At 42.5% G+C, this 25,548-nt stretch overlaps 1 protein-coding gene across 2 annotated transcripts in view; it reads right to left on the bottom strand.

Moving 5' to 3' along the window:
- Positions 1-25,548, bottom strand: part of CPNE4 (copine 4) — a 385,184-nt gene that overhangs the window by 38,858 nt on the left and 320,778 nt on the right. The window lies entirely within an intron of this gene.

Here is a 25,548-nt window from a genome sequence, read left to right as displayed (position 1 = left end):
TAAATTATATACAGTGTTGTAAACCAACGTTGACTCAACAGCAAATAATACAATGGAAAATAAAGTCTATTCTGGCTGACATACATATATGCATACAAACATACTAATTACACACATACTACACACAGACATGTATAAAGAAACACCAACACAGGCAGAAGGAGACTTTGAAGAAGCATCCTGGCTCTCTAATTCAATGCAGCACTGTCTTAAGCAGGCAAACAACACTTAGGAGAGTCACATTGCATGATGCCCAGGAGGGAAGGGCAGAGAGTATGTGGGTTTTATCTTGCCAGTTCACCCATCTTCCTGCTGCTGGACCGCAGCCAAACACAGAGACATTCCACAACAAAGTGTATCACTCTTGGAAGCTCTCACTGGAGATTTATGGCATTGGAAGGCTTGGTTAGTTCAGATAAGCTTTAGAGGCTCCCACATGCTTGTCCAAACCCTTTTAACTTCACACCTCACTACTCTTGAGGAAGATTGAAAATTCCCATGGCTGTGTGGGCAGAGGCTTTGACAGTGACTTATGCCTCAAGATTTCAATAAGAGCTCTATCTTCATGATCAAAGTCAGTCCACATTGGTTCAACCCATACCACTCTCTCCCACCAAGTTAACAGATGGATCCGAGACCCTTATATTAGATCAGGGGATGGCAGGATGGTTGGACTCGAGATACTTCCTTGAGTGGATTGCAAGTGTTAACACAATCCCTTCCAAATGCACAGGTATAAAGTAATGTAAGAGTCCAATAGGCTCTTGGGGTACAGTGCACACTATCCTTAACATCTGATGAAGCACTGCCATCCTACCGGGGTTAGGCATTTATAAGGGCCTCCTCTCTCTCTTTAGTCTCGCTGTCTCTTATCTACATCTCTAACTCTGCAAATTTCTTGAGACACATTTATTTTAATGATCGATCTATTCTAGAGCAGGAGGCAGAACAAGTGTCTGTGGATTTTATTTTTCCTACCTGATGGTTTTCTTTCATTCATCATCAAATATGAGTCCTTCTACTGTAACAGGAAATGAGTGAGGTGCAGTACATGAGAGAAACAAATGGAAAAGATAGATGAATTTGGGTAGAGACCCAAATAAAGCTTATGGTGCAGTGATTAAAAAAAGATATTAATCACATCTGGAAAAAAATGTAAAATTAAAGTGTACATAATTGGGACTCAACAAGTGTTGGTTGCATAAGTGAATGAGGGAACAAAACTAACATGTGAGTAGGATCTTGTATGCAATGATTTTGGAGTACTTTTCACAAATGGTGAGCAATAATTTCCTCCAAATGTTTTGGGGGATCTGTAGGAACCAGCTTAGAAACCTCTGTTTCTTTTAGGATTAGGGGTATAACCTATAAACTCATAACCTGATAACCTCAGAATCATTAAATGACTCTCAAGCGTCTGAGACACATCATCTACATTATGTGCTGTGCAAAGAAGTAGAAGTTTACCCATGAGTCTTGGTGAGAGACACTAAAAAGAGAAGTGCTTTGGGGTAAAAAATCTCAACATTCTGAATAAAGACTTGCCTTTCATTGAATTACAGAAACAATGTGTGGCACAGTTCTCAGGAGCACTGGACAGAGTCAGGAGCACTAGACAGAGTTGGGGTCTTGGTCTCAGAATGACCATTACCTTTTTAGGCAGGATACTTCATGTTTCAGGGGCTGAAGGGTATCATCAAGAGGAAAAAGGGTTATACTCAATGGTCCTCAAGTTCCTGTACTACTTTTAAAATGATTGAAAAGTTCAATAATTTCCTCTTCCTTCACTAGTGTCATTGCCAACCATCAGTGAGATCATACTTGATCAACTCCAAGAAGGATCCCTGGGTCATGCTTTCTATTGAACCAACCACTCACTTTCAGAGTCTTGTTCTGGTGAGTCCTTGCACCCAAATGCAATCTTCCCACTTGATTTCTACCTAATAGAGATCTAATGCCAACAGCTATTGTTACATTTCCCCTGAAAAATATCAAATGAAACTTTTCAAACTACAAAGTACTTATTTGACATAGGGGTATTCCATGTTAGATTCTCTAAACCTATTGTAAAAGCTGAATTCCAGTTGCCTGATGAGCTGGAGTAAGCGTTCTCTGACTGACTGAATAGGGGTGATATGTGGAAGCTTTAAGTTCCTCAGCTCAGAAGCCACAACTCCCTAATTTTCCTGCGAAGTATCCTATATTGGAGATCTGATAAATACATGCTTTTGTCCTGTGAATATGTCTGATTTTTTTTTAAATACAGTTGGCATTTGAGTTATTTCTTTGTGTAGGCGGTCATTGGCCAAGAAGTACATCTCATTGAATTTTCACCACAAAGCTGCCAGACAGGTGCTGATAATGACATTGGAAGGAAATCGAAGCCCAGGGACATTAGGTGACTTTCCTGAGGTAACTCAGCTAGAAAGTGGTAAAGTTGGGATTTGAATCTTAGTCTCTTGGGAAAGAGTCTCTGCTTTTCTGTACACCCTAGTGGCGTGTTTACTCATCACTGAATGGATATTTATTGAATATCTACTATGTTTTCTGTAACTTTCTGGGCACTGACTCTATGATACTAGTTGTATGATGTGAATCCACCCCAGCATCTACCAAGCCCTAGAGCTTTCTATACAATTCTTTGGTTGGGTTGGCCTTCTGGAGGCAAATTCAGAGACGTGAGGTATTTCAAACAGAGGAATGATACAGACTACCAATGTCGAGAGACTCCTCTGGATGCTGAGTAAAGGATGAATAAATGGGGGAAACAAATCCACGGTGAGCCTGAGGTAAACCTGTGGCACCAGAGAACCTGCGAAGGTAGTAGGGAAGTGGCAACTACAGGTCTCAATCTCTAAGTAGATCCTGGAATGGACGGAGAAGAAGAGGATGAAGAAATTGGGGTCTGCCCGCAAACTTTTGGCTTGGGTAATTCAGTGGACACTTCATCTTGATGGGAATCACAGGAAGAACAGGTCTGAGGATCAAGAGAGAGCTGAATATTTGGCTATGCTGAACCCCCACATTCTTGACCTCTAATAAATGCCAAGATTCTCTGGACTCATGACAGGTAATCATTGTTTCTTCTAGAAAAATGCCCGTGTCTCTGTTTCTAAATGAGCCATGCTGCTGGTGGTTTATTGATTGCTATAATTTGATGCCTGGAGACAACCTCCTGTTGGGTCCCTGTGGGGGTAGAGGCGCTTGAAGACCGAAAAAGAACAGATGACTCCATTTGTATGGCTTAATCAGTCTGGAAACCACAAGCTGGCAATGCGGGGCTTTCTGACAGGCAGGAGGAAACCTTGGCACAGCCTGGCAACTTGATTACTGTGTTTCCAACATAAGCTCATTGATTTGCTTCTCTTGTTAAATTATTACCTCGGCAACCATGATAGGTGTTCAATAGTTGGAAGTTTGAATACAAGAGAAAAAAAGCAGATCCTACAAGTATGGAGAAGTAAGTCACTCTTAACAGTTTTGTTGTTGCCTGTTCCAAGTCATTTCTGGGTGTTTAAGTTGGACTAACCCTCTATGCATAAGACAATATGAAATAAACACAGTCTTCCAGATAGGTTCACAAAAATTGTTCCAGATCCTCGTACATCATCACTACCATTGACCAAGGTCCTTCTTCTGTTCTTGGGTCTATAATATTTCTTTGGCCTGCTGGGATGTCTAACCTCTCTTCTGAGCACAACAGGACACTCAGGCCTTTTTAGGGTTCTGCTAACCGCTGGACTCCGCTCACTCATGGTTCTTTCTGGAAAGCATTGTATCTTACCTGGGTCTCATTGTTGGGTTTTTACTCAGGAATTGGCTTCTGACTAGAGTCTTGTGGGGATTTACTACAGCCACCTTAAAACCAACTTAGAATAATCCTTTTTTTAATATTTCACTTAGTTCCAGTGATGGGGTCTCTATGTCACTTAGTTTTCTACGTAGACTCAAACATTCATGGTCAGTCTTTGCCTCATTGAGTTCTGATGCTTACTTCATGTGAGAAAATATTTGGAAATTCCTGGACAAAACAAGAAAACCAAAAATTTGAACTGAGTCATTAGTGTAAAGTTACTACTGGTGAAACCACTTGTCAAAGAGAATCAATTCTCATCTTCTGAACAATAATTATTATAGACAGACTTTCTAGAAGAACAGTTTTCTGAGATAGGAATACTTGGTTCTGAGTCAGCCCGGATGACATCTGATTCTTTCCATCCAGAAGGAGTCAGACACACATTTGCAAGATGGGCAAGCAGAGAGCTGAGGTTTTGACAGTGGTAAGCAGGGCCACTGACCTATCTTATCAGACTTATTACCCAAGTAATTGAACTTTCCTTCTCACTCCATTTCTATCACTGGGGAGACCAATCGCTTTATTTGTCTCTGGGGAGATGAAACTGAACTTCTCTAGTGGAAGTATAAACCCATCCATTCACTGATGGGAATGGCCCTCTTTGTAACAGCCTCATCAATAACTGCTCTTGGAGGCTAGCAAAAGTGCTGGAAACTAATTAGGAACTTTTTCTGGTTATCATAACAGCCAATGTATTTTTAATGGCAGCTTTTGATAAAAGAACCCAGGTTTTCATCTAAATTCCAGTCTCTACATCAAGGCTATCATTTGAAAGAGCAGCAATCAAAATTTATTAATCCATGCAGTAGGAGGGTATTTTATGAGTTCATTTCATAGCGTACCAGTTCTATTGGAGGTTAAGAGATATTAATGAAAAAAAAGGCCTGGATCTTCACATGAGATAATAATAATTATCTTGGGGTAATATTATATTGGGGTAATAAAAGTTAACCATTTATTGCAGAGATCCTCAGAACCTTTGAAGGGCAGGGCACATTACAGTGTGAGATAAACCAGTTTCCAAGGGCCTGAAATTCAGGGGGACACTCATTCTCTGGGTTCTTAAAGTACAGGGCTGGTCATGCATGAAACTAAGGGTGGGTGCTTCCTTAATTTTGCTCTCGTGTCTCCTGTTTCTAAGTCTTGCCTTAGAATTCTAAGTCTCATTAAAGTGCACTGTGAAGAATTTTCAGGATTTGAAGGTAATACACAAGCCCCCCAACTTTTTTGTCTAAGGAATGTATATATCTGTTTGTAGATAGGTAAACTGTGTCATGCAATTAAGTGTCTTGTGAGAAGTTGAAAAAGTACATGCATTTTTTTATTCAGTAATTTTTTTTTTGGACAAGGCACTGGGGATGTGAAAATAAAAAGGAAATAGACTTTTTCCTTAAAATGTTGACATTTCATGCAAATCAAAACTACCATGAGATACCATCTCACACCAGTGAGAATGGCACATATTAAAAAAACTAGCAACAACAAATGTTGGCGAGGGTGTGGAGAAAAAGGAACTCTTGTGCACTGTTGGTGGGAGTGCAAACTGGTCCAACCACTATGGAGAGCTGTGTGGAGATTTCTGGACCTACTAAACATAGAGCTTCCATAGGATCCAGCAATTCCACTCCTAGGTATTTACCCAAAGGACACAGAAACATCCATTCCAAAGAGCACCTGCACCCCTATGTTTATAGCAGCACTGTTTACAATAGCTAAGCTTTGGAAACAACCCAAATGCCCAAAAATAGATGACTGGATCAAGAAGATGTGGTCCATATACACCATGGAATATTACTCAGCATTCAAAAAAGATAAACACATGCAATTTGCAGCAACATGGATGGCGCTGGAAGGGATCATGCTCAGCGAAATAAGCCAAAATGAAAAAGAAAAATACCGGATGGTCTCACTCATAGCAGGAATCTAGAAAACTTAAATAAGGGACCAGGAAAATGAATATAAGAAAGTGAAAATCAAAATCAACAAAAAACTATGAACCAGAGACACTTTTTGGGGGGTGGGGGGCGGGAGGGGAAGGATTGGGGTCAGAATGGGGCGTTTGCAATTGTATGGGGGAATATAAAAATAAAATTTATTATTTTAAAAAAAATGTTGACATTTCATAGGCACAATCATTCCAAATAAGCCAGGTTTACACTTCAGTCGATGCCAGGTTAGAGGCCTTTCTAACGTGGAGGGCTGTGGGATTGTGGTGGATGGCTTTGAACTCCACTGGAGCTTGAGGATGGGCAGTGAAGGATTCGAGGGGGAGCTGTGTCGGGGAGCTGCACATGGGAGGAGCTGCTCATTTCTCAAGATTGTTGAGAAATGAGAGGGTGACAAAGCTGCTGGGCGGGAGCAGCAGAAAGTGTGTGTGTGCTGAGGTTATGAGCCCACAGGGTACCTGGGGACCACATGCTGCTGGGATGGAGCCCTGGAGAGGATGATGGTTTCATGAAATGTACTGGCTTTAAAGAAAGGCTACTCTAGCAGGTTTATGAGAGTGGAGGCTTGAGAGCAAAAGTATGGATACAAGTACATAAACATCCATCATAGGCCAGTATGCAACCAGAAGGGTACAGGACACACACACACACACACACACACACACACACACACACGGAATCAACAGAACAAACAAGATCAAGATCCTAACCATGGGCTATAAGGCCCTGAAGGTCTCTCTGGGGAGAAGCAGGGGAAATGAATGACAGTGCCTGTGCCATCTGAGTCTAGATAAGAAAGAGATGCCAAGAGAGAGAGAACAGAATCCCCTCACACACCTCCGAGAACCTGGCTCTTCTTTCTTGCCTGACACAGGACCATCACTTCAGAGAAGACTCCACCTCAGCACAGGGTCTCATTTCTAAAGGCAGCGATGTGGGAATCTTGTAGATAAGCCTCTATGTTCATACAAGAGAAATCCGTGCTAATGGGGAGTCATGTCTCTCCAGTGGCTGTTTTCCTCTCTAGAATGAATCTCCATGTTGTCTCTAGTCTCCCTCTTGGAGACAGGGATTGTAGGGTTTTTGAAGTGACAGGTAACAACTGCAGATAGAGCCACAGGCCCTTCTGGATGACTGTCACTTATGCAAATACACTCTGTATGTGACTTGGTCTTATTTACTCTTGCTCATGGTGATATTAATAGGCCCTTCTCATTTCTGGACAGCTTAAAGAGAACAAATTACAAAATGCAGGGGGTGGGGCTATTGCAGAAAAGTACAAAGAGCTTATTTTGAAGCAAATGGCAGATGGAAAACTAAGCAGAGGCCGGGGCTGATAGGCAAAGAAAAAAAAAAATCAAGATTGGGTGAGGCCTAAAAAGAGAAAACTAGTCTAGCAGATAAGGAGGAACTGAGAGACTCTATATTGGCCATCCTCCCAAAAGTTCTAGGCTAACAACCAAGGTCAAACAGCAAGATTGGGCTGAATATCAATGCGCTGCAGGCAGCTTTACATCTGGATCTGAAAGACAAAGTTCTTATCGGTACTGGGCCTCAGTCCACCACTATGGAGCAACACTCCAGACAGGGAAGTGCTGAAACATCACAAGTCAACCTTGACACACCACATGTTGCCCAGTGACAAGTGTTTGTACAATATGATTGATCACCCTGCAATTTACTTTGTCAATCAGTCACAGAGTTAATTACATGTTACTCCTGGGCACTATTATAAATAATGGTATGGCAAATAGCGTTAGGTTTAATGGGCCTTAACGTTCAGCTATTAAATTGATGACACAGCCACATCAGTATTGATGAACAGGGACCTTCTCCATCCAGGATAATTTATATCACTAAGTGTAATGGGCTATCCCGTTCCCATTTTTGCCAAGACATTATTCACACAGATACAGGCGATGAATCCATCAATAAAGTAGGAACAAATGTATTTTGTTTTATGAGTTTTTTTTTTAAATCCCCTGATAAATGCTGATCATAAGGAACAGGGATTTTTATATTGCTGATAGAGAGCTTAAAGAGAATGGTGAGCTCACCGTAAAAGTTGCCAAGATGAAAAATTAAGACGCATTCTGGAAGAATAAGTTGTATCTAACTACAGCCTCTTCAGGAGGAGCCTTTGAATGTTCATACACTTTGTTCCTTCCTACCCTTTCCCCACATACCTTGTGGCTTTCCTCATCCTTCAAATACCATCTTAAGTGGCATACTTTTGAGAAGTCTTCCCCGACCTTCTGGGCTTGATTAGAAGCCTGTCACAGGCTGGGTCCTCCACTAGACGACCCTAAGACAAGGATTCATGTGAAAGTGCTCCCAGGAAGGACTAATAGAGGAATGAACGGCTGGGCCAGACAAGGGAAGGAGGCAAAGCAAGAGCAGCATATCAAGCAAAATATCAAAAAGGGAATTTTGGCTCAATTTTGCCAAAGATCTGAATGCCTTGTACTCACATCTCAGAATTGCTTCAACCAGGAAGCAACTGTGCCTGTCATGTGCCTGTCACTGGTTAAGGGCTGTCCTGAGCTCTTGGAGTGCTTTGCTCAGGAAATACAGTCAGGCAGCTCCAGGAAAGTCCTCCAGCTAATAGGTTCTGGGAAAGAATGGATGCCAGGAGTTGGTGTGCCCTTAAGTGGTAAAGGGACCCAGTGGCATGGGTAAGACATGCAAAGTGTCTTCATGGTACCCTACACACTCTGTAAAATAGTATTTATCAGGCTGCACAATAGTGGCATTGTTGATCCTCTATCTCTTCTGCTAAATTATAAGTTCCAAGATGGCAGAAGTCATGACTATCTATTTCATCACTTTAATGCCAGTGACTAGTCTAGTAACTGGTTTGTGGTTAGCTCTCAAAAAATAATTCTGAGAGGAGAGAAAATGGAAACGAGGCAGGAAAGGAGACTGGATTACAGAGAGGAGTACACTGGGTAAGGAACCACATCTCTAACAAATAGTAGTTTTGCTGAATTAGTTTCACTCATTCTAAGCATAAGAATCTTGGCTCTAAATGTCAAGTGTTGTATATCTGTGACAGCTCAGGAGTATACCTGTAACAGTCCAGCAGAGGGTCTTAAATTAACGGATGAAGGGAGAGAATAATCAAATCCATGGTCTGGAGTGAAGACTGTAATCATTTCATTTTACAGTTAATATGAGCAAACATAAATTATGACACCAATAAAATTTCTCTTAATTCCCACCTCATCCACACTGAATGTTAAAAATGCTTAGCTGATATAGACTAGAGAACCAGCTCTATCCTGATCACAACTGAATTGGTTTCTAATGTTTCATTTATCCCTCTGCATGGATTATTTACACACATATTTTAAAAAATTGAATTCTCAGTGGCTTAGTAAAATGAAAGTTTATTTTTCAATCAAGGAAGGTCTAATCAGGGGTTCCATGGGCAGTCTTGATATGGATTCAGGGATCCAGGCTCCTTCATCCTCAAAAGTCTTAAAGTCCTTTCAAACAGCCTTGGGTAGGAAAAGAACATGGAGAAAGTACATTCCCTTCATAACCTTTTCAACCCAACAGTGAAACACATCACATTCTCTTGGTGGCCACTGGTTATGTGACTGGAAAGTAGAGCCCACCTGGCAATATACATACCCTGTGCTGGATGGCTAACCTCTGCCACACAGTCACTCAACAAACATTCACTAAGCTGCTGACTTAGTTGCTGGGAATGAGACTGTAATGAAACAGACATGGTGGCTGTCCCTGGAGCTACCTCAAGCTTATGAGGGAGATAGAATTAAGTAATCATGAATCATGTACAGCTGACTCTTGGACAACTTGGGGGTTAGGAATGCTGACCCCTGTGACCACAGGAATGGTCACCCCTATGATCCCAGATTGCTCCTATCCTTTATTTCTCCCAAACCTGTCTCTGCAGTCCTACTAAGTTGCCATACAACTTCACTTTGGTTTCAGTTACTTCACATCTATGTTTAGCTTCCCCACAAGACGCAAGCTCCCTGAGGGCAGTGGCCAGGTTTTTAAGCTGACTTGTATAAGGCATGTGTCCTGGCAGCCCACTGAACACATGTTGGGGGCATGTTGTTGGGTTACTGCAGTTACAGTTACCCCTTAATATTCATGGAGAAATTATTTTCAGGCATGCCCAAACCACCCGCCATTCTCTCAAATCCTCCTTGGGCATGAGGATAGGAACAGTCTTAACTGTCTTTGTAACTTCTGCCAGGAATAAAGTAAGTGTTTAGTAAATGTTTGATGAATACAGCTGAGAGGGGACATGGAAAGTTTCCCGAAGGAAGTAATTTTTCAGGCTGATTTGGAAGGAAATGTAGATTTTGGGCTGAGAGAGAGGAAGTAGGAGGAAATTCTATGTAGGAAACTGAAGGAGTTTAGGAATAGTGGGGCAACCTGCTGGAACAGGAGGGAAGGACAGAGAACAGTGAAAGAGAACCAAAGTACATTGATGACTTTCATGACCACTACATTTTGATAAATTAACTTGGACTTTAACACATTAAGGACCTCACTAATTGAGTGATCCTCAGTCAATGAACACTAGAGTGGCAAAGAATGAATTTTAAAATGAAATGGTGCTTAAGGCATTTTTAAAAGCCTTTGTCTATGCTGCTTAAGTTGTAATTTATTTTTATATATTTTAGTTTTGGAAAGAAAACTATGTGAAGAAAATTAGGAAAGAACATTGATTTACATAGATATTTCAGCCTCTCTTGTGGCATGTTGAAACTGGACAGACATGGCTTCAGGACCATCTGTTACTTTCACAGTCATCTTCAGAGGTGTCCTTTGCACACAAGTTGCTATGGTGACATCTCATGCCTGTGCCATCCTAAATTGGGTACCTTGGCCAAGGATTTCTGTGAGATGACCTGGAGTAGAAGTTCTCTCATCATGGACAATGGAGATTAACTGGATCAACCGGAACTTAAGAAAAAGAATGAAGCTGCTGGTTGTCGGTAGGGCAAAAGGAAAACACCAAGAGGTCATAAAGGTGGAACATGAGAATAAACAATTGTGTAGCCCTGCTACTCAGGGGGTTGACCAGATGACCCAGTCACTAGTGGGTCTCTGAATTCTGAATGATTGATCGAGTCTTGAGCTACTTAATAGGCACTGTGAAATGTGGCTGTTCAGCTCTTCTGGAATCCTGGGACTATAGCAAAATCCCCTGTCTTCCTTTTTCATCAAGTGAATTCTTACATAACTCATCCAAACTAAAGGTAACTCAAAATTGCTTTTCATAAAAATAGCCTAACCCATCTATTGTAAATGTCTTGGAAATTCCCTAGTGACAGATTTAGCACATAGGTGATGCTTACTCTCCAATCTTCATTTCAGGTCTCTGGACTCAGGTTTTGTATCTGAAGAATTAGGATAGTGTTTCTCTCCTCTCCCTCCGGATCACTCCCAACTGATGGATTAGTAAGTTAAAATCTGCATGGCTTTGAATTCATCAGAACTGAAGGCACATAAAAATGCAAGGAATTAAGGAACAGAGAGAACATAAAAGAGAAAGGAAGAGTAGAATCAGGGAGATCAGCCTTCACCACAAAGGAAGGTGCAAAGCCTTTGATGAGCTGCATCTATGAATAATTAGCTCTGCCAATCTCTGCCAAGCTTTACCAATTGGCCCTGGGGATAATGAGGGCAAGAGACAGGCTTCCAACAGGCTCAGCTGTAGCACAGACCAGATAGTCGCCCTGCACTTGGGGGATGTAGAGTTATGGGGTCAGAACCCTCTCCCACTGAGTGCCAGTATCCGTCGATTCGCTAGCTGGGGACTTTCTCAGCAGGCCTTGTTTTGAGCTGGTTGTAGAAATTTAACATCTTAGGTTCAGTGACCATTTGGGGACCAGTCTTCTTGGACTCTAATTTTAAGTAATAGGAGGACAAACATCACACAATTTACTCATGATCGTGTTGCTTTGAAAATCTTGTTCCACTTCCTCTTGGCTGGGAGGCAATAAAAAAATCATCTTGGTGACCTAGTCAATCACTTATTTGGGGGGGGGTCATTGATAACTACTCTACTGCTGTCACCTACCTTGTCTCATTTTATCCTCTGAACAACCCTTTGAAATGGGCACAGGTATCATTTCTATTTTATAAATGAAGAGGCTCAGAGCGGTTTGGCCACTTTTTGTTGGAAACCCAGATCCTCTGCCTTCTAATCCAGAAGTTTTTCAATGAAAACTATATTTGAAAACAACTTGTCAACTAAGATTTAAAATAGAAATGCTGGTCTTTATCATAATCCTCACCTTCATTCATCTCCCACTATAGTCCCTGAACTATATAGAAAATTTCCATCCTTCAGGACAATATTTCCTCTTGGAATCTTTAGTTCTCTGCACAACACTGCAATTTCAGGAAATCTCAAATTAAATCAGAAACACCACTGGGTTAAAGACAGCAGCCTTTTGAATGGTTCTAACTTTCTTTGATTCCCAAAAAATCATTTTATCCATGGAGACAAGACCTGCATTTTAAGCCTGTGTGTGACTTGAAATCACTCTGACCATTTTCTCCAGAGGCTTCTGCTGGACACCAACATGAGCCCATCTCCACTCAAGCTATTCATTCATTCATACGCCATGTCCTGGGCAACTACAATGTGCCAGACACTGTTAAATGCTAAAGATACAAAGACTTCAAGGCATTGTACATGTCTTCCCAAGAACTGATCAGCTAGTGTGTGTGGGGAGGGGAGGTGCTGGGCAGAGGGGTGGAGGGGGAAAGACAGGTGATCACACGCAGAGTGAGGAGCGAGCTGAGCACTCACTGTGATCAAGAAGAGGCGACTGTGGAAATACAGAAGGTGCTTGGTCAGAATGAGGGGCCAGCGAAGGCACTTTTGAGGAGATGACACTCACCTTGCCCCCTCTGAAAGGACCACTGTCCCCCTGAATCTGGAGGTGGGCTCCTGGTACAAGTGGAGATGACTACAGAGGGCAGAGTCTATGTCTTTCTGTTCCTGTATTTTGCTATCCCAAAAGGGGTAGACTTTTATGTCAGAAAGGAAGGATCCAGAACGAATAATGTTGAAATCTTACTGACATCTTAGCCAAAAGATGTCAAAATATTACGCTAGGACACAGCCTATTTTAAAGGTAACCATTTATCTGTTTTCCAGATGAGCAAACAGAAGTCCAGAGATATTAAGTGACTACCTCAAAGATGGGCAGCCATTGATTGGGAGGACCCAAACCCAAGTCTCCCTGCCCCTCCCTCAGTGTTATTCTAAGTGACTGAAAATTGGATACATTGTGAGGTTGCTTTTGGAGAGAGCTGATAGAAAGGAAATGGTGACTGTGTGATGAATCTCAAATTTGATTGCATCTGATCACCCAAGGCTTTGAAAATACAGCAATTCTGACTCAGCATGCCTGGGGTGGAGTCCCCAAACCTGCATTTCTAGTAGGCTCTCAGGGGATGCTTCTGATATAGAGACCACACTTCTGACATTTTGTTCTAGTGTGAGAAGTAAGAAGTATGGAGAGAACAGGAAGGAAGGAGTGGTCTGGGTTAGACGTCCACAACCCTGAGAGTCTGCAGCCCTGGACCTGCTGCTATTATCTTCAAGAGGACTGGAGCAGTGGCAAAGAAAGGGAATTAGAAGGGCATCTATCATAATACACACCCGAGATTCTTTACAGTCATTAAGAAAGAGAACCATTTTTTATCATCAATCCTAACATTGTCGAAACATAATGGGGGTGAACCTTAAAATCTAGCTAATTCACCAGTGTGCACTATGTACGTGTGTCGCAGAGCATGCGCAGTCCTGTGGCACGCCTGCTGCACTAGACTCGGGACTGTGAAAAGGTGACAGAACTCTGCAGCCAGCGGGGGCTCCTATCTAGGACCCATTCAGTAGTCTCAGCCCACTGGGTAGTAAAACTGTCTTGCTTCTTTTCTTTGTAGAATAAGAGCCATGCAGTTCCTGGAGGCACTTTCTAGAACTCTGGTTGATGAGCTTTCTTTGTGCAGCTTAGTGCTGTGAAGAAAGGGAAACTTTAATAGACATTTCCTTGTCAGTGCAAGAGCTGGGTGGCAAGAGAGCTCTGAAAGTCCGTGTAATTACACAGTGAAGCTGACAGCAGGGCAGGCAAGGAAGGTCCTGGCAGAGAGGTTAACCAAGTGTGGCTGGTTGTCATCCTATGACATTTGCAGAGTCAGTCAACATCCCCCAGCTGTGAAAACCACAACACTGGCAGGTCCTGTGGGGAGAGGAGCCAAGAGCAGGGAGAGAAGACAATTCACAATTACTGAACTTGGGGTTCTGTGTACAGTGACATGTACACACAAGCTTTGTCAGTTCTCCAAATAATGTATGACCTTGTCATTGCGTAGGTTCAGAGACGCTAACTGGCTTGCTCAAGTTCACCAGCTTGAAAAATCATCAGGAAAGAGATGCCTCCTTTCTAAGCCCAGCTTATTTTGCCATGTCAGTCTTGTCCATCCTGACCTGATAATAAGAATCACCTGGGGGAATATTTGATATTTATTATTCATGTGTGTTCCAAGACCCAGCAAGACTTAGAATCTAAGAGTCAGAATTTCTAAATGAGATGCCTGGGAACTGCAGGCTTAATCTACACTCTTGGTGGTTCTTAGGATCAGGTCTTTTTTGGGAAACCCTGCAGTGCCTCACAGTGCCTTGGTAAATGGCATGGGGTTGAACAGGTAGCGGGGTATGGGAGAAAGATAAGGAGGCAGAATTGACAAGACTTAACTAGGATGGTAGGAAAGGAAATCTTCAATCCCTGATCAGCAACTCTCAGTCCACACTTGTGAAGACTGCAACTCCCTGCTTCACTTACAGACTCTCCTCTAAGCTGGGCAAAAGGAGTGAGTGACTATTCCACCCTGTCCTCCTGGGTGCAGGAACCGTCGGAACAAGGCAGCAGGCAGGTGTACCCCTCTGGTTACAAAATGTGTTGGAGATGATTTTTGTAATAGTCATAAGTGAAAAGAAATGTAAAAAGGTTTCTGGGAGAGCAGCCAATTATCATGTCCGTGTTTTCAGAACACAGAAATGATTGTAATTGTTTGGTTCATTTAAAAAATGATGATGATATATCGCAATGAAATGATTTCAAGAGAGAATTTCCTGGAGTCAGCAATTATGTTTAAAGGCTTTACACTGACGAAACTGGGCTAGGGTAAAATAAAGTTTTTGTTCAGCAGGCAATTTTTCCTGAGCCCTTGCCACTTTCTGATTTGTGGCATTTCCTGAACTACCTACCACTTCCAGGTCGTTTTTCGGTCCATCAAAGAAGATACCTCTGATGGCAGGCAGAATAGTTCCTCACATGTGTCTACATCCTGCCCTTGGATCCTATGAATACGCTACTTTTCATAGCAAAAGAGACTTTACAAATGTGGCTAAGTTAGGGATCTTAGGAAGATTATTCTGGATCATCTTGGTGGGTCCCATGTAATCACACTGGGCCTGTAACCACTCACATGGGAGATGGGCTGATGAGCACCAAGGAAGGAAATGAGGCCATAGAAGCAGAGTTAAGAGCAATTTAAGTGTTTCCTTCCCAAAGTATTGTACCATGACAGGAATACCAATTGAGTATATTTTTCACAAAGCCTACCTTTATTTGGAGTAAATTTTTCAGGAGGTGAACATCATTGGTGTTCCTCCTCTGCGCCCTTTCAAGATCTGCTGTGTATAAACATATTTCTTCCCCAATTCCTCTCTTTGTTCATCCTGCTAAGCAAAATTTAACCCTCACTCCCTCAAATACCTAGGGACTCATAGAACCATCGTTTTCAGAAATATTAAAAATTCTATAGCCCTACTTGATCTTCCCTCCAAATTTGATCTTCCTTCCCTCTCTCTCTTTCAACACTTATTAAAATTTTACTACATCAGAAATTTTATCACCATATCTCAGTTATTACTCTATGCTATTGCTGATTAAAGGGAACATCATTATGTTAGGTTTCACTATAAAAGTAAAAGAAATACAAGACAGTGTGTTTAATCAAAGACTTCTGAGTAAAGTTGGGACTCTACAGGGCTATTCCTTGAGGGTAAAATGAGGACGGGGAGGGGAAGTCTACCATAGAGGAAGGAACAACAGGAATATTTATTTCCATATCTCAACCTGGGCACTGGTTGAGGGAAGCAAAGAAAAATCTTTTCTGAGAATTTCAGTGAAAGCTGGAATCCACTTAGGGTCATAGTCTGAAATCACACTTGTCGGAGCAATCCAAAAAAGGTTCACACACAGAATTTAATTTACAGGAGTCTCCAGTTGGTCATTTCTCAAGTGAGTGGAAAAAGCAAATGTAAAACCTCTCTGGATGAATTCAACCTGTACTGGTGTTCTCCAATATGGCAGCAAGAAGCCACAGGTAGCTATTTAAAACAGTGAAAAATAGATAAAATACAATATCCACTTCTTTAACTGCCACACTTCAAGTTGTAAGTTACAACAGTCACGTTTCAAGCGCTGAAGAGTCATGTTTGGCCAGTGGTGACCATATTGGCTAGGACAGAGAGACCCTTCCCTCATCACACTGCGTTCTTTGGGACAATCTGAGCAGCAGTACTAACAGCATACCGCTGATTTTGCGATGAGGCTGTTTCTTGAAATACATGAATTTGAACAAGATGTACGCCTTAAACTCAGTGACATACAGTAGATAAAGAGGTAGGGAGATGAAATAAAATCTCTCTTACTGGACTTGGCAAACAAGAGAATCAGGCTGCCTGAGAATCACGAGAGACTAAATCAGGACATGGGGAAGTTTGAAATTCTAAATCATGGAGACTTCCTCTTTGGACTTCTGAACTTCGAGAGTAATCAGGAGTTACCTGGACTGAGAACTCTTGTGTGATTAACTGGAGAATTGGCATAAAATCTCAATACTTGCACGACCTACCAATAGACACCTTGTTTTGCAGAAATTAGAACTGAATGCAGAATGACATCTTTTTGGATACCTTTTATTCCACAATGAACTTTTTTTTTTTATTCCACCTTTGAAATTTGGAAATTAAATTCATTTTTAAAAAGAGACTGTGCAATCATCAGAGCAATATAATCGTTTTCTGAATCCCAAAAGAAGAGCGTATTGGTGGAAGAGTGCAGAATAAAAGGTTTTAAAGAGTGAATTTCCACCTCTCTACATGTCCTCTGACTCCCATTTTTGACATATCCCTGAGGATTTTGAGTTTGATTGAGAGTTTGGAATGTAGGGATTTTTGTGGGGAAAATATGTGTTGCCATTATAGACCTAAAAAAATGGGGCTACTCTTTTAGGCTTGCCCAATCCCAAAATTGTGGAAAGCCTTAATGATAATATAACTCAATAACAGAATGTTTAACTTCACAAGAAATTACTCTGTGAGTCTGCATATTTTTAAATTGTTTTACTTGCTTCTTTCTTAATTCAATCTCTCAACTTATAGAGGAAAAACTCAAATTAGTAATACATCTCTCTCTCTTCAGTTCATATAAGGGATAGCTGAAATATGGATCCATTCATAAAGTGCATTTTAATGAAAGAATTGCCTCATATAATACTAAGTAATACCTAGAGATACACAGCATTGAAGCAGTGGGCTTGTGTGCATATGTGTGTGTGTAAGAGGAGGGACATCTGAAGTGAATGGAAAAGCGATGGAAGGAGACCTTCTATTTATTGATGGCCTACTACGTGCCAGTTCAGTGCTAGATGCTCACACACGTTGTTCATATTAGCTCATTCAACTCTATAAAGTAGATTGTTATCTTCATCTATGACAGAGGAAAAACTCAGAAAGGCCAAGTACCTTGCCCAAGGTCACTCAAGGACATTATGCCAACATCACTCTGTCAAAACTACTCCTATCAAAGTGTGTGGGGGGGTGTCTTGTCAATAATCTCACAGTGAGGAATCTAATAGTCAATGTTGAGTCCTTATCTTTCTTGACCTATCAGCAGCGTTTAACAAAAACAGATCACTTTTTCTTCCTTAATAGACTTTCTAAACTTGGCCTCTATGACAGGCACACTTACAACCTACTCTTCCTATTCTTGATCTTGCTCTTCGTGTGGTCTAACAATATCTTCTCCCTACCAACATGCATATTTATCCCTCAGATATTGGAACCACATTTAATCATCTCCTGAGCTTTGCATACTCTCAGCATCCATTAATAGGCTGAAGTTTAGAAGATATGAATGCTAAGATTGGAGAATGTTTTGCCAAAGTTTTATCCAGAGGAAGCCTGCATTAGATAGAGTGATTCACCATGGATCATTTCCCCAGGTGCAGCTGTCAGAACCAATGAAGAGAGTAAGTAATCAAACTCACATATTATCACAATCCAGATTGGCTGAACTTTACCCAGCAAAACAGTTTTAATGACAATTAAAACTGGGTCTCTAAGTTCAGGGGCCAGTATATTCAGTAACAGTCCTTATTTACTCATCTCCATTCTTAAAGAAGTTGATCACTTCTACCTGGAACATACTCTTACCTTCAATAATGTATTTGAACCTGACAATACCATCTAACTGCCAAGTGAGATTAAAAAATGAAAAGGTACAGTTGAAGCAATGTTCTTTCTGAGATCATGTGAGAACCTGAAATTTAGAGATTCTCTAGCTAAATTTTAAGAGACCCTATTTCTTGGTTTGATATCATTACTCCATAAACCGAAATCATCCTAATTGGAAAAATGAGGGGACTGGACATTGCCTCTTTTGGCTTAGGGATTTACTATACTTAAAAATATTCACTTGACAACACATCAGATGGTGTATTCAGACGCAGTCACACATGGACATGTAAACTTCAAATTCTCCTCTTGGTAGCTTATCTTTTTTAAAAACTAAATAAGGATAACTACATAATGGGTGACAGAATTGAAGCTCAAAAATAAATTTAGATTTTTACACCACTTTTGTATGACTTCGTTGAAGAATTTCCATTTGCATCTTTAGTGGTTTCTTTCAAACTTGCATCTCGCAACCTTTTTCCATTCAGTATAGATGATCAAGGAACTGAAGTTACAGAAAGTCTCAGAAAACCATCTAGTCCAAGCTGTACTTAGCATTCATCATGAATAAAATGTTCCCAACTTTGTCAAACTCTCTCAATAAATGATTTAGACACCCACTTTTGGACTTGACCAAAAAGTGGGTCACCAGCTTCTAAAGAGACTGTTCTAGATGATCAATTTGGAAGTTCCTAAATATTCTTCAGCTATTTGATTATTTTTCAAGATAATAGAATGATGGGTCCAGGCTTAAGCTGTCCAGTAGAGCATTTACCAGGCTTTTAAATGTAAATTCATTAAAATTAAATTTAGAAAAGCCTTAATTCCTTTATTGCCCTAGCCATACTCATGTGTTCATAGCTAGGGGCTACCCCAGCGAGTACCCCAGTGGACAGCACGATATTGAACTTTCTATGGAGCACAGAATGGAACATCACAGAGTGCTTAGTGACTATTTAGTGGCCGTATATAATAAAGGCACATGATTTTGGCAAAGTTGGGGAATAGTTTCTCAAATTTTAGCAAGCATTGAAATCACCTGGAGGGCTCAAATGTCTATTTCCAGAGTTCTTGGGTAGAGCTGGATGGAGATTTTGCATTTCTAACAATTTCCCTAGGGGACACTGATGTTATTGGTTAGAGGAACACCCTTGAGAAACACTATTTCATGTACCTGCTAATAGTTCTTTGCAACTTTGGCCATTTTCTGTGTCTGGTTGTAAATCACAGTTGCGTATTTTGGATAAAGTGGGAAGATCCCAGAATGAGGCTCTTGTTTCTTGTCTCAGACCACTCAATCTGTGCCCTCAAGCAAATCAGTACCATCCTCGGGGCCTTAGGAGGACAGGGACGGTCTAAGAATGAGATGAACTCTAGATAAAGTTAGCAGGAACATAAGAGGAATAATCAAGGAAGGTGATGGAAAGCCGGGCACAGTCTGAAGTTTGAGTGGCCTTCAAATAATAGACAGAAGCAATGAGGGAGCAAACAATTATTCCAGTATTATGTAATAAAACTGTAGCTCCATTAAAAACAATTTTCAGATAAGAAGGAAGAGATGGAGACTGATAGATTGATAAAAAGCCTCTGAGGAACTGAGAATGGAACTGGATCGCTGCGGGAGACGCTAGCGGTGCAACACCATGGCTGCCTAGCAGAGGAAACAAGAAAAAGCCAGGAGAGACGGACATCGGCCTGGGGAAAGGTGCTCCAAATGGTGTGCACAGCATTTCTAGTATTGCTCTCCTTCCTTTATCCACCTGTAATGACCAGACAGACGTTGCGCCTGCTTTGAAAGGGGATTCAGCAGTCACAATTATGAGCTGGAGTTATCTACTCAGAAGGCCTCTTGCTTCATAATTACAGATACTATCTCCACCTCTTTCAGGTTTGGCCATTATTTTCTTGGAAATCCCACCTCACTTTACAGGAATGGCTGGCACCTCAGCGTACACACGTACATTTCATCTCACTTGGCCAACAAATCATCTTAAAAAGGAGATATTCTTATATCCATTAGAAGGAACTGGGCCTCCATTTCTTGACCATGTATCAAATGTGTTTCCTCCTTTAGTTCTTACAACAGCTCTACAGTCAGGTGCTAGCTTAACCTGTGATGGGGGTCTAGAAAAGTAAAGTAACTTCCCTAAAGTCAGATAAATTAAGCAAGATCCAAAGGATTTCACATACAAAATTCTGACAAAGCAATGAGTTTGTTTTTCATTCTTCCATTTCTCAGCAGTCAGAGACTTTGAACCATCTGTCTGGCTGCCCTGACGGTGTGGCCCTCACTGCTAAGGAAGCACTTCTAAAATAATAAATCCCTCAGAGAATCCATTTTTTTTTTTTTAAACTTTCTCATTGACTCAAAAAAAATATCCCTGAGAAGTGGGTGGGGGCAGGCATTGCCACCTTTGTTTTGTAGGTAGTACAATGGAATCACAGGAAGGTTATTTATCCAAAGCCACAAAGAAGAGTTTCAGAATGGTGAGTGGAATTCAGACCTTGACCTTGGAGAAAGACTCAGGAAGCTGTAGAACCTGCTCTTGACAGGCCTTTCTTTTCAACAGCTGCAGAGTATCCAGTTTCAAAAGCAGGGGGTGACTTTGTGCAGAAATCGGCCAGAATCTCACCCTTTGTGATTTGCTAAGAACATAAACTGCTGAAAAGGTGTAACAAATGATTCACAAATAGAAGGAAAATAATAAGAAACCTTTCACTGTGTAACAGACAAGGATATTGAAGGGTTCTGGTTACAGTTCTCTTAACACATACAATATCCTGAGACTTAACAGTTGCGCAAAAAAGATTTTTTCCCTTCCAGAGCAATGTATTTCTTAGAAGAAGGAATCAATAGGAAATCAGAATTTGCCTTACATAAAGCAGAATTTGCTTTACATAATTTTCATGGAAGCCACCTATTATGAGAAACAGGAAAAATTCTTTCCCCTATATGTACTGACAGCAGAAAAACAGATGAGGTTGAATTCTGTCCCGAGGAAACTGCCTCATAAAACCTCTCCCACGTCTCCAAAGCCCAATAAATGTCACAGGGCTAAATTCAGAGGGTGAGTGCCGCTGAGGACACTCGCTGCATCTCCCGAGGTAGGAAACCAGCTCAACTCTGGGCCATTGGCATCCTCTGAAATTCTCTTTAGCAATCTGCAGTAGCAGGCAGGAGAAGTGGATGAAAAATGAAATGTGAGCGCATGTTGGGATGAGGAAAGAGACTGGGTGGCCAGCGAGGCCAGCTGGGTGCCACCTCTGGGCTCCATGGTCGCTGGCGACACCTTTGCTACCTTGGCAATCACTGATGATGGAGCAGGCTGCCGCACCTTGTCTCTGAACCACCAGCCCCCAGTTTTGGGGAGCAGAGCCTCAAAGTAAAGATGGGGAAGATGGGCTTTCAAATCTGTCCACAGCTGTCTTATCACTGCAGTGCAGATCCAACCCATGGGGGCTCTCTTCCCCCGACAGAAAGTCTGCCTTGCAAGTGACAGCTGGAGCAAGGGATGAAGCCTGACAGAGCTAGTGAGCGGACAGCAAACTGGAGGCTCCTAACTCTCACCTCCTAAGTCCCTCTCTTTGAGCACACTGGAGGTACCCCCAAGCCTGGAATGCTGGGAGCAGTCCCACAATCTGCCAGGGGTGACTGCAGAGGCTGCGTGTACTGACTCCTACAGACAGGACCAGGTCACCTGAACCCCAAGAGCCATGTGTGTGCCTGCTGGGGAAGAAGAGGCCTGGGCAAGGAGCAGGTGGGCTAGGAAGACTCCTGAACCTGGTAATCAGCCCCCACCCTTTGCTTGCCCCCTATTGTGCCGTGTCCCTTCTTTTCCCGGGACCTTGTTAGGTCCAGCAAGCAGATTTTTGGCTCTAATAAGAAGGACACATGGGGAGACTAATATGAAGCTCCTGGAGAAGATCTGAGTAGAAAAGCAGGGGCTTTGGAGGCGTGCTGGCCTGGGTTTGAATCTTGATCAGACCTTTCCAGCTACTTGCTATGGAGGCTCACTAAGTAAAATGGCGGGGCCCATACCTGCCCCGCAAGGCTTATGGGAGGAATTAAGATTCTCAGGCTAGAAACTGGAGAGGAATCTTAACTCCCCCACTTCTTCACTCTTACATTCCATGTCACTACACTTCAGGGTCTTGACATCTCTGGACCACAGCACCACTGTCCTTTCCCCATCCCATCCAAGTCCCTGGAGCCAGATTACCTATAAGACAAGCAAGGCTGACCTTATCTTTTTCCTCTCATACACCAGGATATCACTTTATGGATTTTTCTTTCCCTGGTATTTCCACTCTTCAGCCAAGTGTCTGTGCGCTCATGCATTGATGTCAGGGTTCCCCATTATGCTCTGCCTGCCCTGATGGTGGAGAGGTTCATCCCCTCCCCTAAGAACCTAGCATGGAGCTCCAAAGAGAGAAGCTCTTGAATGGAGATCTACATCTAATGGAATGCGTGACCCCCTACTTCATGTAGCTAAGGAAGTTGGTACTAAAAAAATATGCCGCAGATAGTTATCGCTGTTAATGAATGAATGGTTTAAATATCTGAAATTGAGATGTTCTAAAAAATCTGATTTTGCTTTTTGATCACAATTTTTATGCGGATTATCAAGGCTGTCTTGGCATATAGTGGGCAACCTAAGATTTGCTGAATGACTGGGAGGGTGGATAAATGAATAAATCAATCCCAAGGAATAAGGGCAGGTCCTAGTATCTCCAACAACCAATGAAGAAAGCTCCAGACCATACCCAAGAGACCCAAGCACCTTAATTAGGGGCAGAGTTGGAGGTGAGGGATGGGCACCTGCCTGCATCCCAGTGCTGCAAGTCCTTTCTCACCAGAGCAGCGGGGCAGTCTGGAGGCAAGCATGGAGTCAACAATTGTTCTGCTTTACGGTATGTCCCTGGGTTGGTGAGTGATGGATCAGCAAAGCCTGGAACCTGGAAATGCAGGGACCCCCGCTGCTGGGACAGCTGGGCCCTGTGAAAACTGATGTGTGAAAAGCCACCATTTTAGGCATTTTGTTTCCCTCTGCTCGTAACAGGAGAATGAAGGGGAGGGAGGTCACATCAAATTGCTTCCCAGAACTCCAAGCTCCATCAATACTGAAACGTTCACCTGTTTGAACTCCCCAGCCCGACATCTTTGCAGCCCTGATATGTGGTTTTCATCCAGACTCCGCAGGCATGACAGCTATGCACAGGACCCATGATTGTCAAGAGATACAAGCCTGACCACACTTCGGTGCTGAAGAGGTCAGGAGAGTGTGGGTGGCATTAATGGAAGCCCAACAGCAAGGTTCATTAAGGGCTGATCCCCAATATGGGAAGCACCCGCAGGAGAGGGGGGCATGCTCCCCCCCTCCAACCCGGGCAGTCCTATGTCCATTTATAGCTTCAGTTCCTGGGCAAGGGGCAGAGGAGGGTCAGCTCTTTGTAACACAATTTCTGCTCCCTTTAGAACCAGGTGGGGGTTGGGGGGAGAGGGTCCGTTATTGTTTGCTCTGGGCACTCTACCATCCATCTCTGCTTTACATTTGTAACAGTCTTTTTTTTTTTTTTTATTTATTTGTTTGTTTTGTTTATACATGCACTGGGTACAGTCAGAAGCGCGGGAGGGTGAGAGAATTCACCAGAGCCAGAGCGGGGAGCAGAGCAGGCAGAAGGACCGAAGTACACTGCTGAGGGGAGCAGCGGGCGGCAGGAGGGGTCTGCGCGCCATGTGGGACCCTCCTCCGGTGGCCGGGGAGCAGCCGGGGATCGAACCGGCGCCGCAGAGGCTGCAGGCAGCCTCACAACCCAGCGCTCAACCGCTGCGCCACCGGGGAGGCCCACATTTGTAACAGTCTTTCATTAAATAAGTGCTCTGCCAGCATCCTGACTGATACCAAGGAGAAAGTGATTTCTCGACTTTTCTTCTTAAGAGAGAAGGTTGTTGGTGGCCTCCCTGGTGGCACAAGGGGTTAAGTCTCAGCACTCTGAAGCTATCCGCAGCCACTGAGCACAAGATCGGTCCCTGGCCAGGGAGCAACCCACATGGCGCAGCAGACCTCTCCTGTCTCACCTGCTGCTCCCCTCAGCAGTGTATTTCAGTAGATCCGCCTGTTCTGCTCCCCACTCTGTCTCTGGTGAGTCCTCTCACCCCCATCCTCCCAGCACCTCTGGCCTGCACCCAATTCTTGTATGCATAAATAAATAAATCTTTAAAAAAAGAGAAAGAGCAGGTTGTTAGCTCTGTCCTAGAAAAATATGGCATGAAGACACACTGTGGAGGAGTATGTGACAGAGACGCCTTGGATGAAGCAGACGTTGCTGAAGCATGTGGTCCAGGGCAAGTCATTTCTCCTCTCTGGACCTCTGTCATGTGATTCCAGGGAGCACTGGACTTCAACCCCCAGCACTGCTGCACCTGCTCGCATAGGAGCCGGGGTGCATCACTCAGCCTCTCCCACATTCTGTTTCTCACTTTAGGGGAAAAATTGGTGTCCTCATTCCTGGCCCACTTATTTTAAATAGCTGATGGAATCACTGGCTACGTGATTTGCCAAGAAGTTAGGTGGTGCAGACTCAGTGCCAGATACACACTTATCCCTGTGCAGTGTGGGTTGTGACTGTAAAATGAGCAGTGTGAAATATGGTATACGACAAAGTCATTTTAGAAAATGATAGGATGTAGCACAACTACCTTGTCTGAGGGCCTATTGCTAAGCAATCACTCTGTGGCCAGTTTACTTTCAGCCTGAGCAGAGACTAGAATTTAAGAAGAAATAAGGCAAACTGATCCACAGTGTATGTTCTAACGTTGTATAATGCCACTATACAAAAATAGGATACACTTGCCTCACATCCGGAAAACCCTCTGGGACTTTCAAAAATGATTATTTCAATACTGAATATTTAATAGGAACAAAAAAGTTTTAAGCAAATTTAACAAATTAGCTTGATCACTAAAGATTTTTTTGTGTGTTTTAACCTAATGTTTTCTTTTTCTTTATTGCAAAAGTAACACATTCTTAAGGTAGAAAATTTAAAAAAAATTAAAAATGGCTTTATTATTTAGCCATTAAAAAATAAGTAGCATTAACATCATTTTGGTATGTTTCCTTCTACTCACACACAGGTGCACTTATGTGGGTGTCTGAAACACTCTTTACCTCCCACCTGAACCCCTACATCCCATCTACTTATTGACAGCTCTAACT

The sequence above is a fragment of the Talpa occidentalis genome, unplaced genomic scaffold (genome assembly GCF_014898055.3).
Source record: "Talpa occidentalis isolate TD23 unplaced genomic scaffold, MPIMG_talOcc4v2.1 talOcc4.10, whole genome shotgun sequence".
Lineage (NCBI taxonomy): Eukaryota > Metazoa > Chordata > Mammalia > Eulipotyphla > Talpidae > Talpa > Talpa occidentalis.
This window is presented reverse-complemented; position numbering and strand designations above follow the sequence as displayed.